Source organism: Amblyomma maculatum, chromosome 1, assembly GCF_055883805.1.
Source record: "Amblyomma maculatum isolate TAMU_Amacu chromosome 1, ASM5588380v1, whole genome shotgun sequence".
NCBI lineage: Eukaryota > Metazoa > Arthropoda > Arachnida > Ixodida > Ixodidae > Amblyomma > Amblyomma maculatum.
The window spans coordinates 358,023,648-358,041,541 of NC_139344.1; positions in this window are offsets into that span (position 1 = coordinate 358,023,648).

Below are 17,894 nucleotides of genomic sequence, written 5' to 3' on the forward strand. Positions count from 1 at the left end.
TTCTAGAGTAAACTAGCATTCACAAAGAGATCGTTTTTAGGAATTCAACCTTATCATGTTCGTCTAATGATTTCTCTCGAAACTGGCCTTACAGTGCACGCGTGGACCGCAGTCTACAAGAGCATTTCGATTTCTACGAAGCTACACGGATGTTTCTGCATTAGTCTGCCGTCACCAGTTTCTTCGTTAGTAATATTCTATATTACTAACGATTATTGAACATACTGCAAGCATAGCACGTTGAAGCACGGACAACTAGTCCCCACGCAAGTTTGCCTTGCGCCTAACACTTACCCTGTTAATGCACTCCGTCAAGTCGACTGTGAGTAACGCACCATGTGCTGGAAGCTTTATCGCGACCGAAAATTACTTTTCTGTAGCCTGAATCAGTGGGGACAGAGTGTGGAAAAAAAGTTGAGGCTTACCAAATGGTGTCACTGAGATGCGCTTGCACTGGTCAAGATAAGGAGTACAAGGTGAACTATATAACCACAAAACCTATATAACTGGAGGGAAGGGTAACCAACGCGTGTTTGCTCGTTGAATATCCATACTGAACAACTTACATGCTGTGATATCACGATGCAGTATGGAAAAAATGAACTGAAGGGATAAAAAGGCGGTTCATTCGTGGGAACGTGTCCAGTGAAGGCAATGCGCCTGTGTGCTCGCATTATTCGGCAGAATTACAGTAACAGCGGTTCCTGTTATTTGGTTGTCATCAACACGAGACGGTAGCCTCTGGTAATCATCTGAAGTGAAGCCGTTTTCACATGTCTATAGCTTCAACATCCTTCATTGCGCTCAGCGAGGGCTAGATGCCCTGGCTTTGATCATTTGGCTTCAATAGAAAGTTTAGCAAAGAAGCAAATGTGGCTCGGTAGCTACGTGCCAACGGCTGAGAAGGCTTCAAATATTCTTGGTATCCTGTAATATCGCTGCATAACGTCGGCCCTCGGCTTAGACTCTCTAGTCTCTACCAAGTACGACTTCATGACAATAAATTTTTCGTCAAGTATTTAGCAACAATTGCTCAGGAAGGGACATCGCTTTGCCCTCAGACCTGTGCTGCTTACACACTTCTTTCATATGCAACCGTCATCTTACATATATCATGCAAGGTTAGAACGCAGTCGTCGACACAGTATTATTTCATCGACCATTTTGTTGATGTTCATTTTCCTTCTAATTCTAAAGCACACATTGCTTCGGCTGGAGTATGTGCCCAGCTCAGCGCTTCTGCGGCCCAGAATTCAAATCTTGCAGAACATGGCGCTTCGGTGTCTGGCTGTGGCGGCGTGATACTAGGATGCTGAAACGAAGTCTCCCATTGTATATGCTGTGACACTTTGTAGCTGCTTAGTTGGTTTTGTGGCGTGCCCGCTCATGACCCTCCCCTTCCCCCCACATAATTTCCCTTTTTACATAAAGGACAAAGAACGATCAACGCAGCTTGCTTCCGCGGATGCTCATTAAGCATTTTGAAATGTTTAATTCATTTATTGCTTGACAGCATTAAATGCTAGTTTCATTTTCTCTAGAAATACAATAGCTTATTTGCATAGATTTAAAAGAAATATTTGTTGAGGCGTTTCACAAATCTGGCAGCGGATTAGAATCGCCTATTATATATACGTGACAATCTTAGGGACTTTACTGTTTTGTTTCAGTTGCAATGCAGTTGAACTTCTAAGTGACATGGAGGCTATGGCGCGCTGTCTACGGACATTAGTAATTTTCGTGTCTCACACACCGGTAACAATGATCGGCCACTATACTCCCAACATTAAAGACTGCATTCACAGATGAAAAAAAAAAAACTGGTTTAGTGTACAAAATCTTTTTTTTTTATTGTACAGCCCCATATGTAGGCGAGACAAACTTCAACCAAAAAAATGAGGCAGAACTAAAAGACTTCTGGTTGATGAAACCAAAAAGCAACCCCGTCGCTGGTAGAAGGAGACCATGGAGCGTAATCCTGTCAAAAGGCGACACGTTAAGTTAAAGTTCATTCTAGTCACAAGTCGGAAATGGTGCTCGAAGAGCTGTAACGTAAATATCAAAAAGAAAAACTGCCTAAAGTGGAAGCAGCGATAACCGCCATATATACACGCAGCGAGTAACAATCTCAGCTTTAAACCAGTGATTTGGTATGGATACCAAATCCCAGATATGGATATGATCGATAGTAGAGTACCGTTTCCGAAACCCTGCTTGATCCTTTGCTTGATTGCAGGCTAAGGTTGTCCTGATTCTATTAGCGATTACCTTAGTAAAGAGAAAAACTGGCCACCCTGCATATATCTATCTATCTATATATATATATATATATATATATATATATATATATATATATATATATATATATATATATATATATATGCAAGGAGGTACTCTACTATCGATCATATCCATACCATCAACCAGGTGATCGAAACATTCTCAGAATATAACCAGCCCTTATACATAGCAATGATTGACTACGAAAACGCATTTGACTCAGTAGAAACGTCGGCGGTGATGCAGGCATTGCGAAATCAGGGGGTAGACGAGCCGTACGTGAAAGTGGTGGAAGATATATATAGTGGCTGCACAGCAACCATAGTTCTGAATAAAGAAAGTAACAAAATCCCCACACAGAAAGGTGTTAAGCAAGGAGACACAATCTGCCCAGTTATATTCACAGCTTGATTAGAGAACGTATTCAGAAAATTGGAATGGGACCAGTTAGGGATAAGGATAGATGGAGAAAACCTCAGTAATTTGCGATTTGCTGATGACATTGCCTTGCTAAGTAACTCGGGGGATGAACTGCAGAGAATGATCGGTGACCTAGAGAGGAAAATTATAAAGGTAAGCTTAAAAAAACAATATGCAGAAGACTAGGGTAACGTTCAAAAGCCTTCAGAAGGAACAGCAGTTTACGTTATGTAGCAAAGCACTGGAAGTAGTAGGCGAATATGTCTACTTGGGACAAGTAGTAACCGCAGATCCTAACCATGAAAAGGAAATAGCAAGAATGAGATTGGGATGGGGCGCATTTGGCAAGAACTCGCAGATTATGACCAGCAGCTTACTGGTATCGCTCAAGAGGAAAGTATGCAACAGTTTCATCTTAACTGCACTCATGTATGGGGCTGAAACGTGGAGGCTAACCAAGAGGGTTCTTCTTAAGTTGAGAACAACACAGAGGGCTATGGAACGAAAATGGTAGGGATCACATTAAGAGATAGGAAGCTTGCAGAGTGGGTCAGAGAAATGACTGAAGTCGAAATCAAGAAGAAGAAATGGGCATGGGCAAGACATGTGCGAAGGGAGGACAACCGATGGTCGCTTAGGGTAACAAATTGGATTCCAAGGGCAGGAAAGCGTAGCAGGGGGCGGCAGAAAATTAGGTGGGAGGATGAGGTTACGTTCACAGGGGTCAAGTGGATGCAGCTAGCACAGAACTGGGTTAATTGGAGAAATATGGGAGAGGCCTTCGCCTTGCAGTGGGTATAGTCGGGCTGCTGCTGATGCATCTAATGATGATGATATGTATTTTGCTGGCAGGCCCATACCATATTGTATAGGTCAGCATACTGCACGCAGAATTTGCACCTACCCGTGAATGTCGGGTCCATGTTCTTTAGTATAGTGGGATTAAGAAAACACCCGGTTTGGAACCGTCTAAGGTGGCACTCCTGAGACCTGTCGAGACCTTTTGCGGGACCCTTGAGCGCCCTCCTGCAGAGGCGTAAATGTTTTGTAATCTGCGCATAAGTTATGAGCGGAATTGATATGGTTACCTCGGTAGAACCGCAGGGTTGAGCGGAACCCCGGGAGAGAAACACTCGGGCCTAAGTAATGTCAAGAGTATGGTTTGGATTTCATCTAAAATAATTTATTTAAGATATAAAAAATTAAACAATAGTCTTAGTCATTTCTACGAATTAGTGACCTAAGCGGACATTATTTTCATGCAAGGCCATACGAAATAATTATTAAAACACTGGCGCGCAGATACGTAGGACGATGTAGGTGAAACGCGCCAAATTAAAGGATGGACGGAAATCTTTACAGTATGGTACGAGCATCCCCATGAAATTTAAACCTTGCTGGCAGGATTCAGTGCCAATGCGACGCTGCGACACACTACCCTCTACATGTGAACCTACAGAGCACCTAATACTTTCACCGAATTCTAGGGGGCGTCAATGAGTAGTAAAACAAGTAAAGAAGAAGCTCGTAATAAACGTTTATTCACCCTTCATAGAAAGTTACTGTTCGTAATGGAGACATTTTGTTGCGGAAGCAACACTACGCTTGCTAGACCGTTTCTTTGCGGTAGCCATGTCGCGCCGTCGCGCTTTCGCGCGGTAGTTACCACGGCCTCTTGCCGCCGCCTCGCCTAGCAGCTGCTCCTCCATCGCCTAGCAACTCCATGACGCACGCTCGCTGCAGCCAAAGAAAAGGCCAGGAGAAAGGCTGAGAAACGGAAGGATTAACATGCACATGAAACCGACGAAGAACGTGCCGCTGTTTGCAGAAACGCTTTGAGAGTATGCAGCTAAGTGTTCCGCTTCTAGTTCCGAGTGTGTCGACTCCGAGGCTAGCTGCTCGAGTTCTCAGTGTGTCTTTTTCTGCAGAGTATAGACTCACCAAACAGGAATGTTAGAATGCGACTAGGCGGAAACGTCTTGCCGAGGAAACTGAAGAACAGCGTAGAGATTGTAGGTTAGACGAGCCATGCTTATATATTTCCACGGGCTAACGATCAGACAGCCTTGGATATCATCATACCGGAATGCCTAGTGATAACGCAAAGGAGCTAGTTGCCGTTACCGAAGACATTAAGAAATATAAACGAAGACTCTTCCTTCATTCAAGCCTCTAAGGAACGTTGTCTTCTTGAACTATGTCCACTGCAATCTCGGTCGACCTCTCATTAGGGAAGAAGCTTGGACTTGGTGCTCCAAAGATCTACACTGGAGACAACATACAAAATCGACAGTCACACAACTTTACCGACCACAAGAGCTTATTCATTGGTGATAAGCTATACACTGTCTGTCTGTGTCGATAAACCGAATCACAACCAAGCTACCACAAAGGGGATCATAAGCGTAGCCAAGCAGCCGTTGCTTCTGGAACACAACCAGGTTTAACCAAGGCTATACCACAGCCAATTATTCTTGTCCCTCCAGCCGTTGTACGTGTCACTTTCAAATGCTTATGTTGCCGTAGGGTAAGTAAAAGTAGCTGCTTTTTTTTTTCATATTCACCACTGTGTAATTCACGACATCTACTCGGTAACAAGCAAACACTACCAACACTTGCTGATGCTGAGACACGAATAAGAAACGCTGATCAGATTTCAGGTAACTCCGTCACTTACATTCTGTCGTTTGACCACACAGAGCGAAAGTAACATAAGCAGCACCCTAGTCATCTGTCTTCGCCGAGAGCAGGAGTTAATCGGGAGAAGAGGTCCGCTCGTTTACGAATCAGAACGGATGTGCTTTCTTTAAGAACGGCGTAATTCTCGCTCTGCGAGTCGGTTACGACTACTATACACTTTTGGTTGCGCAAATCAATCTGAAAACAATTGGGGCCAGCTTTTCCCGATGTACTGATGGTGTAATAGTAGAGAAAAGTTAAGCTGTTAGCGCTCTTTCTTAGTAATTTTTAATGATTCCTTTGGGCATGATGTGGTTGTCGTAACAAGCAATTATTTTAGCTTTTTTCATACAGATTACTGATCTACAAAAATACAAAAATTTTATTTTTATTCTGTTTCATATTTTTATGTACATTGTACATCGCAAATATGCGCACTAACCGAGCGATATGCGCGATATGCGTAGTAACTTTACTGGTTTTACATTTGCCATCAACAATGACCTTCAGAGAAGCAATAAAAGTTCTGTGGTCTACGCGGGCATGACATCACAAGAACCCGACTTCATGCGTCAATTTCAAACACTCTACACTCATTGAAAGCGTAAAATTTTAGCTGAAGCCTAAATTGGGTAGGTGGTTGTCTTAAATTGGTTAGTGTTTTGAAAAAATAATTTATTAAAATAAACTCGCTTCTATAGAGGCTCGAACCCAGGAGACCTGTATGCCAGGCGGGCGCGGTAAGAGCAGGCTACGAAATAAATTTTCTTCATTGCCTGAGTTTTTCACATATTTCAAAGCAATAGGCCCTACTCATAACAGGAAGAGCAAATTACTGTGTAGATGTAGGGGGGAGGGGCGTATCAGGAGGCTGGCTTCGGGAAATAAAACTCGCTCAAAGACAACAAGGTTATGCCCTTGAGAGACAGTAGGAAGGTTCTTTAGCCGCTTTTTGTATAGCGACAGTCCTTGTCATACTCTCTGAAAACTAACTTCAGGCCGATCTTGCATCCCTGTCACAGTGACATTATGTCGCAATACACAAAAATTAGATATAATTTTGTAATTGCGCCCTAGACACGGTGTTATCGCACGAAAACCCGGTGTGGATGAATCAGCCTGCCTATTCTACTCACAAGCATTGTGTTCATGCCGATATTATTTATCAATAGTTGGCACAGCTTGTAGACTCCGCACATTGACGCGGGTGCTCGCCTTTTAGAGAAAGCGACCGAGTTTTTAAACCGTCACCTAATGAGATTGTGCATCCTTGACTTCGCCTTCATGTTCCACAAGGCAGACCGCGAAGGCAAGCCGCATTGCAGTGCATATTTGATTCAGTGCTTTTGCTTTTGTGTAAATTATTGAAGATTCTTGATCAAGTGGGCTGACATACCTAAAAATGAAGCATTTTCTTAAAGTAGAGAACTGTATGAATGCTCTATTTTGCGGCAGAAATGCATAGGCTGCACTGTTCTCTAGACTGCCTCACTCATTGCCTTTCTACAGAGAAAGTGATCCTCTGACTGTGGCCTCAGCACTCGATACCCATCAAGGCATAGCATACAATTAGTGCAATATTTTTCTACAATTCAGCGACTGGCCTGCAAAGCAAATTCTAACTGCTCGTCGTCTCTTCTCTCTGTCTCTTTTCTTTCCCCTTCTCCCACCTTCCAAGTGCAGGGTAACCTGTCCGAGCACCTTCTTGGTAAAACGTATCTACCATCCTTTGCCCTTGTTGTTTTAGCACCTTTAAGATATACGACGCTATTTCTATGCACCAAAATAATTCTTTCTCTTCTACGGAACCATTTGACCACCTTGCCGTGGGATACTCTCTCCCCTCTTCCTTCTTCTGTTACCGATATTAACAAATGTTCCCGCACTGAACGCTCGTTTCTGTAACGAAGCTTCTGATGCTGATTCCTGCATTATGAAGTTATGCAGGATTCTTAGTTGCGCAGTTTTCTGTTTTGATTATGGTTCAGGGGGCACCTCCTTTCACCAAGCGGTATAAATTCTGATATCTCTTTCTGAATTTTTTTTTTTTTAACGAAACCGACATACGGCGGAAAGCACGTATTCAGGCTACATATCTTGATCTTTAATTACATGTATCAATTTTGTAAAAAGCAGTTTTTTTGCGATTAGAAATTGTGGTTTATCCTTTGCATTTTTTTGCCAGTGCGTAGCATTGTTAAGCAAATTTAATTACGCCATCGTCAGTCATCATTACTAAAATGCATCAAGTCGAATTAAACACAATAAAAACATAGCGATGATGTCGAAGCTCAAAAAATTAAGCATCAAAGCATGCTCCAAATTATATCAGTCACAAACTCCCCATAGCGCTCACAATGACATTCTTGGCGTCTTGACTTGATATCATAATTTATTCTCATCTGCAGACACACTTCACTTCCCATTCTGCAGAAATAGGTGTTATTACGCGATGCCGGACGCTGCATTTAAAAAGGTTAGAGTATCTTGATGGAGGTGTGAAAGGGAACTCCGAAAATTCCGCGGTCATTCGAGCGATACACAGTTATTTGATCTGAGATGTCGTTCGGTTGCCCAGCATACTTTCTGGCAGAGTCGGCATGCACAAAAAGGACAGATCGGAGAAGATAGCGTTATTTGTGCGATTTCATCACAAAGCTATGCAAGGTAATTCAGAAGGGTATGCGCTTATACAATTCTTCGGAATTTAAACAGAAAGAGCATCCAGAAGTTTTTGCGAAGGGCATCTTTTAAAGTAAAGTTGGTAACGAATGCATAATTGTCACATATCGCAGGGCCACACCACAAGAATTACATATCAGCAAATGCTCTCTAGTATGTTTGTAGATGTCTGGCTCTGATACAAAGAAACACACCTGACTAGATTTCAGGGCAGGGGTAGCAACACAAGTTCAGTGTTCAGCACGAAATTTAAATGACCAGAAGATTTTTCGTTGCATTGGAAGATTTCATCATTTAATCAGTATTTTTATTTATAATAAATAAGCCATGCTTGCTTCACAACACAAATGATGTCTCTTTAGGTAGATTTGAAATTTTAGTTATCTCACGCACCGATAGTGATGTCGACTGATGCGAAATGTTACGAGCACACATGACTTAGCCAAATGAATGCATTCGCCTGCATCATCAGGGAAAGTCAACAATGAACAAACAAAACTACCGTTATCATAACAAATTGCGGCAAACTGATCCTAGCAAACTTTCAAATTTTATCCACTCGTTTCATTTCCTGCGACTTACTGCTACCCATGGCGCCTCTAGATCAGTCTGTTAATTATAGCAATGAACCTTTGTCTTGCATTCGAATAACATTTCCTGCTCAAATCCATTTCTTCTTCATTACAACTAGTATATGGTTAACTCTCGTTTCTTCTCTGCTCGCGTATTATTTCTTTAAAACTAATGGAATAGGAGGCAATTATCAATCGCTTATCTTATTCTATATGAGTACAACTTTGGTTTACCTAATTCATTCATTCGTTCATTCAATTATTATTTCATGCGCTTGTATCGTACGCTAGAGCGCGTGGTAATTCTAAGGAGGCCATTTTAACTGAAAATGAACCCGTTATAGCTAGAAAACGTGGAGAACTAGAGCACACGCATTGCAGTTACCAGCTGATTTTTCAAGTAAAATAGCAACGTCCTCCCATCTCTTCATGCTCGACTCTCGGATAATAAGCTCGCCCGCCTACTTATTTTAGAACAGTCGGAAGCTCTTTTTTTCTGCATAGGCATCAAGTTCTCAAATCAAAGCCGCAGTAAGAATTTTGATCAATTCCATTAACGAAAAATGCGCCCGTTCTGTGCAACACTTATGTTGGCATACCAGTGTGAAGGAAGAGAAATAATTTGTGTTCATATTTACATATTAATGCAGGTGGCCTTTCTCCTTTTAGAGGCGCCTAAATGTTTGCGCAATATTACAAAACAAAATGACATTCGACTGATGAGTGAGCAGTCAGACTACTGAAAATCGGGTTTAAGTAAACGACATTTTCACGTGCAAACGCGGTGTAAGCATCATGCATGAACGAGCCGAACTGCGTAGCGCCTATTTGATAAATGACGATGCCCGGAAAGCAATGCACATTCTCCGACCGCATTACCTGAAATTCCAGTGGGCGAGCATGTATAGCCGTCAAAGCAAAAGTAATGCAGGAATAAACCTCGGAACAAAAGGTTCAGCTGAAAAGAGTGAACAACTGACATCTGCACGCAGTTGGCAGCTTCTGTTCAACAATTAATGTTTTTAGAATTGACGTTGGCAAATATAATCTGGGGCACTCTAATACTCTGCGCTGCAATTTTCTTTGTGCATTATACAATATAAGCTTTTCCTTCCATTGTCTTTCGTATACCAGCCAAGCGTGAAAGCTTCCAGGAAGCGACAGACCATTTGTTCGGGAACCTCCGGCGTCGAGCGAGCCACCTTTCCAAGTCGCATTACGTATCTCTCTCTGGTCAAGTTGATTTTTTGCGATGGGTCGGGCAGACGAGGAATCCTAAATCGAAGGAGACGTGAGGTCACGCGAAAGAATGTTTTTTTTTTTTCGTATTAACCGACCTAGACTTGAACTGGGACGTGTCCCCACAAGAAAGAAACAGCCGAGCAGATAACCTGCTTTTACGAGCAAAACTTCGTACGCAGAGGCAAGGGTGGCACAAAGGCGCTCGGCTTCTATGCTCTCTTTTTATTTTGTTCTCGACATCTGAAGGCTGACAGTAATGGTATGAAGAACAAAAAACAGGTCTTGCTCAAGAATGAATGGTGGGCCAGGGTGGTTAAGTGGCACCCCTAGCCATGGAAAATAACAAGAGCAACTTATTCTTTACTGTTTGCTTTCGGAATGAACTGCCGTCCGAGCACGCAAATAATAATTCTGGATGCCCGCTTCTCTTAACAAAACAATAAGAAATGAAGCGAAAGGTCACGGCAGGAAAAAATAATCGAGAAGTGAGGGCGATTGGAGCTTTCCGGTAATGCAGGCAGAAATGCACAAACTGAAAGAAGAAACGAACGAAATATGTGACAGACAGAAAAAAAAAAGTGAAAGCAAAGAAATTCAACTGCTTCCCTTCTTTGCCCTGTTAAGTTTGTTGCACCTACGAGAGAAGCTTGGAAGCCACGAGATGGGACTCACTGTAGCCGCTGCCGCCGCTGGTGCTGTCATTGCTGGTGCTGCTGCTGCTGACGCGGATGTTATGGATGTCCCATAGTTTCTCGTTTCCATCATCACTACATCTCAAGCGCGGCAAGTCATAGGAGTAAAAAGTATTTAGGAAAGAAAAATGTTTTGGTGGTTGCGCCATGGCTGGGCAAAGCGGGGCGGCTACCACTTCCCGCGATTATAACAGAAAAGGCAGTTCATGATGACGTCACTACGAGCCACCTCTGGCACAATGTTTCATGTATGCACTGTCCTCGTACACAGCCCCCATTATCGCACCAAGACGAATCGTTAGGTGCGTGAGACATGTATTTATGGAAAAGTGAATCAGCGTCACTTGATAGGTCATACGAAGTTGAAAGCAAACATTAAAAAAAGAAGATGGAAATGCACATGGTGGTAGTTTATGGCACGACGTTCCTTTTTTGCTTTCCGTGTGATCCCAGTAGTTGTACTAGTGCATGGTGTGAAGCGAGTGGTGAGGAGGTGAAGAAAAACGGCCGGAGATGATTAAGCACGGAGGCACAGCAACAAGACTAAGAAGGAGAGTAATTTGTTGGGGTTCGAGATAAGGAAGTCCTACAACGCACACGCTACGATGGTTCCTTGTCATAATGTCTAAGCAAGAGCGCGATGCTTTAAATACAGTTTTGGAACAGAAATACAGTTTTGGAACAGAAAATTTCACCTGGGTAACGCTGGAATCACAGTCACAATTATACCATGAAATGAAAAGAATGGGCGATGGCGATTGGAATCGCTGTAGCATATACTAGAAGTGTGCTTGTTTTAGGTTTTGGTGTGGCTTTATATTAGTAGGCTATATATATGTATATCACGGTTGGCCTTTGTGTTTTTGTTCACGTTAACGTGATAATTTACTTGAATCGTTCTTTCTCCGGACCTCTCGAGAGTACCGAAATATTGCTATGCCGGAATCATGTGTGTTCAAAAGGAATCGTGCCGTCAGTGCGATGTTACCAATTACGCAAAGGCTCATTGTTCACATTGCCTGATATGAGAGAGAAAAAAAGGAGACTTTTACACCAAGATTTTAATATATTGCATCCAGCGTGAGTTGCATTGGTATTGTTTGCGGATCAAAAGGTTGTTTTCTCTAATGGTCGCCGTTTCATGAAGGCGAAATACAAAACTTTCTTATGATATGCGAAGTCAGTGCATTATTGAAATGATGACGAAGTTACTCGAAATCAATCGGCGCGCTACTTTTCTATTTCACGCGACCCGTCTCTTGCTTCGTTAAGTTAAAGCCTTCAATCTACCATTTATATTGGTTGCTTGCTGGAAAGACATCAGCAAACAATATGAAATACTATTTCTAGCAAATAACAGATGCACCTAATCACGAACCATGCGCTCACAGCTAACAAGTTCAGGGGACTACACTCACTGCCTTCCAGTTAGCGATAAAGATTGCGTTGAATATTTATGTCCCCATTTGTCGGGCAGGAAGACAAAACTGGCCGAGTGATTGCGGCCGCTTCCGTTCCTCCATCCATTTAGCTACGGAAGAATAGCAAATTGCTAAGTTAATTCCTGTTTTTTGGGGCGTCCTAGCTTTTCGTTAGGTTTTACCTTTTCCTTACACAAACTGTTCATGGCTTTCACGCATTAAGACTATTTTGTCTAGGTATATGAACGATTATTTATGCATGAAATGGCCAGCGTTGTGGTTTGAGTATTAATTCTATTCGGAGAAGAGGCAAGCTAAAGTGTGAAGTCCCACTCTCAAATTTACTGTGAGAGGCATCGAGGGAAAGCAGAAGAGCAATTTCGGAAATAATCGAAATTGATGTTAGGTGAAACAGAAAGACAGAACCCAATGAGAGTGCTGGAGTGGGGATAGACCTAGCCATTTGGATTAATGTTAAAGGAGTGCCTTAAAATGATGAATAGACGCTCATGATCTTAAATCGTGAACTCTAATTAAGCGAGTTTAACCTTCTCGGACAAAAAGGTTCAATAACCTACCTTCAATGTACAAAAGAATACTGTTGACTGAGAGCATGTATGCGCCATTTGACGCCAGTGATGAAATTGAAATAGAGTAAAAAAATCTATTTCATAACAAATCACCCTGAAGCAAGAAATGTGCATGGAAAGGAAATGCATGGTGAATACAAAATGTCCAATGAAAGTTTGCAATGACGGATTCCGAGAGAAGGCTAGTGTGCCATGAAGGCCTGGAATGTTTGCATATGTACAACGATTCGGAGCATTGCAGGGGTACACTTGGCGCTGGTGGCACACGAAAAGGGAATTCAAGGAATAATAAAGATCGACTTGAATCGGAAAGAATGTTTAACAAATACTGACAGCAGAGATAATAATGAAGACGTTTCAGCATGTTTGCGAAGATATTCGCTCTAGCCACTGCCATAGGTTTTCTACTGTAGGGTATGTCACATTACTTGACAGCCGATTTTCTCTTTTCAGCAAGTTACCCATCCCTGTGTACATCTTTGCACATATATCCTGCAAAGGTTGTGAACTTCGTGCAGACACGTAATGTTTCTTACGGCTGGTGAGATGCCTTAAAAATACAGATTGCTTTTATTTTGATTCTATGGTTGCATCGACGTCTGGAGTCTATATTAATACTTACTATGTGCCTCTCACAAAGCGAACTCTAATGATTGGCAGATTTGGATGTGGTTTGTAATGAAATACTTGACGTATTAAGACGTATTAATTAAATGAAGCACTATTTTTGTTCCAAGGTACCACATAAGACAATGTATCTTTCGCCTATTTTTTAAGAAAAATATATTCTAAAAATACCTTCTATAATGAGACAAAACAAGCTAAACATAAACTATCATTTCATGTTGAGTACACCAATGTTTATAAGTGACGCAATCAGTCAGGAAACGCTTCAGTATAGACTTCATGTAGAAAACGGCAATTACATCTATTAGAGGGCTATACCAAGCACCACATAAAGGCGAAAAACATTTTCTAAAGGAAGTAGTGAACGCTTGATACGAAGATTTGGCGTGGAGGAATTAGTCACTATCGCAGCAAGAAAACCGGCTGTTTTAGTTGACATTATAGACCGCTCAACCTGCGTCGTTTGGACACAGTAGTTTCCCAGATTCGAACCCTTCTCGCTTCGCTAGGATTCTCTCTGGTGGCTTGATTATCGGGTTGCGTCCTCTATTTGTCCTTGGTTTTCGTGGAGTGGTAGTGTGACCAGCCATGCCAAACTGCAAGATGTTTTTGGACAAGTCTAATGCCTACATTTTCAGATGCGTGACACCGGGCACCAAGTGTCTGGTAACAATGCACTTGACGTATCATTTAGCATATTTTCCACAGCGTTCGGCGACGCATAAGAAACTTCTTATATCCTCGCTATGAAATTAAGCAATAATAAAAAGCAATAGCGATTTGCACTGCTGTATGCAAGACACTCACATACATACATACATACATACATACATACATACATACATACATACATACATACATACATACATACATACATACATACATACATACATACATACATACATACATACATACATACATACATACATACATACATACATACATACATACATACATACATACATACATGCATGCATGCATGCATGCATGTATACATACATACATACATACATACATACATACATACATACATACATACATACATACATACATACATACATACATACATACATACATACATACATACATACATACATACATACATACATACATACATACATACATACATACATACATACATACATACATACATGCATACATACATACATACATACATACATACATACATACATACATACATACATACATACATACATACATACATACATACATACATACATACCCAGGCAGCACAAAGCATTGGGCCAATGTTGTAAATACGACGGCAAGCAGTGGCCCTACATTGGGCCAGCCTAACCAGCATGCCCCCAATATAGGACATGCCAGTCAACACAATGTCCAACAATGGTCCAGTCTAGCCAGTGCTCTCCCAGTGTTGGCGCTGCCAGTAGCCAACACTGGCTAGCTTGGGCCAAGATGTACAGTGAGTTCCCGATATTGGCACTGCCGTACATACAGAATGTCTATGTTGGACCAAGATTGCCGTTGTTCCTCCAATAATGGTCGCACGGGATTTAAAACTGGCTATAATGGGCCAAGCTGTCCTGCCTTCCTCCGTCATTGGGTTTTCCGTTTTTTAAAACTGGCTACAATGGACCAAGTTGTCCTGTGTTCTTCCGGCATTGGATGTTCCGGTTTTTAAACATGGCTACAATGGACAATGTTATCCTCTGTTCTTCCAGTATTGGATGTTCAGTTTTTTAAAGATGGCTACAATGGACCAAGTTGTCCTGTGTTCCGCCGTCGTTGGCCGTTCCTTTTTTAAAACTGGCTACAATGGACCATGTTGTCCCGTGTTCTTCCGGCGTTGCCCGTTCAGTTTTTAAAACTGGCTACAATGGACCCAGGTGTCCTGTGTTCTTCCGACGTTGACCGTTCCGTTGTTTTAAACTGGCTCTAATGGACCATTGCAATTTGTCTTGTGTTTTTCCAGTATTAGCTATCCCTGTATGAAAACTGCCCACGATGGACCACTTTTTCCCCTGATCTCGCAAATGTCATTGCCATCCTAAAAACGCAGCTTTAATGGGCTGCCGAAGTGAATATTTTCCGTTGACCATTCAATCAAAACAAATTCTCCATTTTTATGGTTGAATACACGTGCGCTGGACGCCAAACCGCGGCATTTAATTCCGACAACATTTCAGCCGATCGTTCGGACCTCACCAAGTACCACGTACGGGACGACAATTACTATAACGCATTCAAGCACGTACCGCTGCAACTGTCTGGATTCGTCTTTTCGGTGCGCTCATATGCGGCGCACCTTTGGAGGTCAGTTATATGTGTTTATGGTTTTAGCCTATTGGCATGCATGCAGATTTCGTCGCAGGCGCATACGTTTGTCGCACAATTATATCTAATGATAGCACGGCCGTGCGACCACATATGTATACCCCAGACCGGCTAGCACTCACGACCCAATATGCCTGTATTGGACGCCGATTACATCCCTGCATCTATACGTAACCTATAGTACAAATCCAGTTGTCAGTAAGAACGCGCATAAAAACGAAATCGTGTCGCCATAGCATGATCATGTGACATTAAATTAGTGATTAGAAGGTAGCTTTTTCATTGCCGAGAAGGAAAACGTTGCCTCAAGTTGAAGGAACAAATGACCATTTTCTCAGCGATGTTTTTGTTCTAGTGCTTTTGTATTATCCATAAGGAACTACGCGCAGCATCGTCTGTTTACCTGGAGAGAGGACCGAATACGATGTGTGTACTTTCTAGACGCAATCACTGGAAAATGAAAAGCCGGAAGACTCGCGAGGTTACCATTTTAGTTTTGGGCATTCACACGGTGGTAAAAAAAAATGACAGTTTTTCGTGCAGACTGCGAGCATGAAGGCCCCGGTACATTTATATGGCGCACAACATATATATCGCCAATAAACAAAAAAAAAGTTTTCCACCTATTAGTTTAGAGTTTGACCATTCCAACCGCGCTAGGCGGTGGCAAAGGAATAAAAAAAAAACTGTACAGGAATGAAAATAATGTGCGCTGTCGAGTCATTCGAAAAAAACGAATGCAGCCTACAAACACTGCTTTAATGAGGCAGTTTTCTATGCCCTTTCCAATTCTTTCATTCTACTAAAATGATTTGGAATACGTTGCTTGCTCATTGAATGTTATCGTCTTTTTGTGCAATCCGCGTTAAGGTGAAGGGGATTGCGAAAAACGTCTGTGTATTGCCTGATGCCACAGCGCTTCAGGACCTCGACGCACACAAAATTGATTCTGAATCATTCATTGCTGTGTCTGTCACCGTCGATTTGCGAAGTCGAGACAAAACATGAGCGAAGAAATATTGTTACAGTTGGAGAATGATGAGGACGAAGTGGCGCGCTCGTTTGTGGAAGATTAAGAAAAAGAAGTGCGTCGAATGGGCGGCCCTCGTAGCCTGGCTCCTTGGCTGTTCCTCAATGTATATATCTTTAATCCTCTTTTGTAAATATATTTCTCCCTGTTACAAAATTATATGCCAAAATTTAAAAACCTTGAACAATTCACAAATTCCGTAGAATGTTCAGAACAGCGCGGTGCGCTATAATTGGACAAAGGCTTTATCGATGTGGCCATAATTACTTGCGCAACAAAATTATGCAAGGTGTTTTAATGGTTTTGAAAGCTGAGGTAGTGTAGAATAGGTGGAAAAAGTTTAAACAATGTGAAAACTGTTTTTGTTTTCCTAAAAATTTTCAATGTTCGCTGTTTTCTGTAAATTAGCGCGATCGTATCTCTGTATCCAAATGTCATAAAAATATGAGCGTTAGCTGTTTGCGGATAATTATGCTGAGAACATATTGTGGAATTATTGCTGCTCTACCATGAACCTTTTCTGAAATAAAGGCCTGCAAATTAGGAAAATTTTCGTTTCCTGGGCTGATGTTTAGAATTTTTATAAAAACATCTACTCATACCCGAAAAGCGAACATTAACTGAATACAAATAAAAACATGTATATATTTAGTCGGATAATTTTCAGCCAGCTAACTTGAGCATAATTTGTATAATCTATAACCAAAGTTGGCCAGAATAGAAGAAAAGCTCGGAACTCCGCCTCTTTGACATTATTAATCAGTCATCACGCAACAGTATATAATATTTTGAAGTAAATATAAAAGGTCGAACGACCATCCTTTGTTCGATCATAGGTGGCGAAAGGGAGGGGACGCGCGCATTTGTCGATGCACCAGCTGTATTGATTTACGCAAGAATGTGGATGGTAGATGGGGAGGCTTTCTATTTTTTTAGAAAATGTTTGTCCGTGGTTGGCTTGAAGAAACAATGCGCTTGCGAACACACAAAACAAAACTATTTATTAGAACTCGACTCGAGCGGTGCGCGCTGGCGACCGCTCATCGGCACGGTCCGAAGTCACGGCTGGCCGGTGCAAGCAGAAGAGGGCTGGGTACAGGAGGAATGGAATGTTGAGAGGGTCGTTGGTCCTTCGTTCCCACGCGCAGCCCTTGCGAACACAACACCGCGGCGGGAATCACGCGCTGGTCGAGCGGGTCGTTGTTCCCCCTCGCCTACGCGTCTACGTGCAAGACACAACAGACAGCATCCCCAGCTGCGCTGCTGTGCGGCCTCCTCCCGAAGCGTTCATTTCAGAGCTTGTTGGAGACGCTACAAGACTTGTGACAGCTTCTTAAACCTTT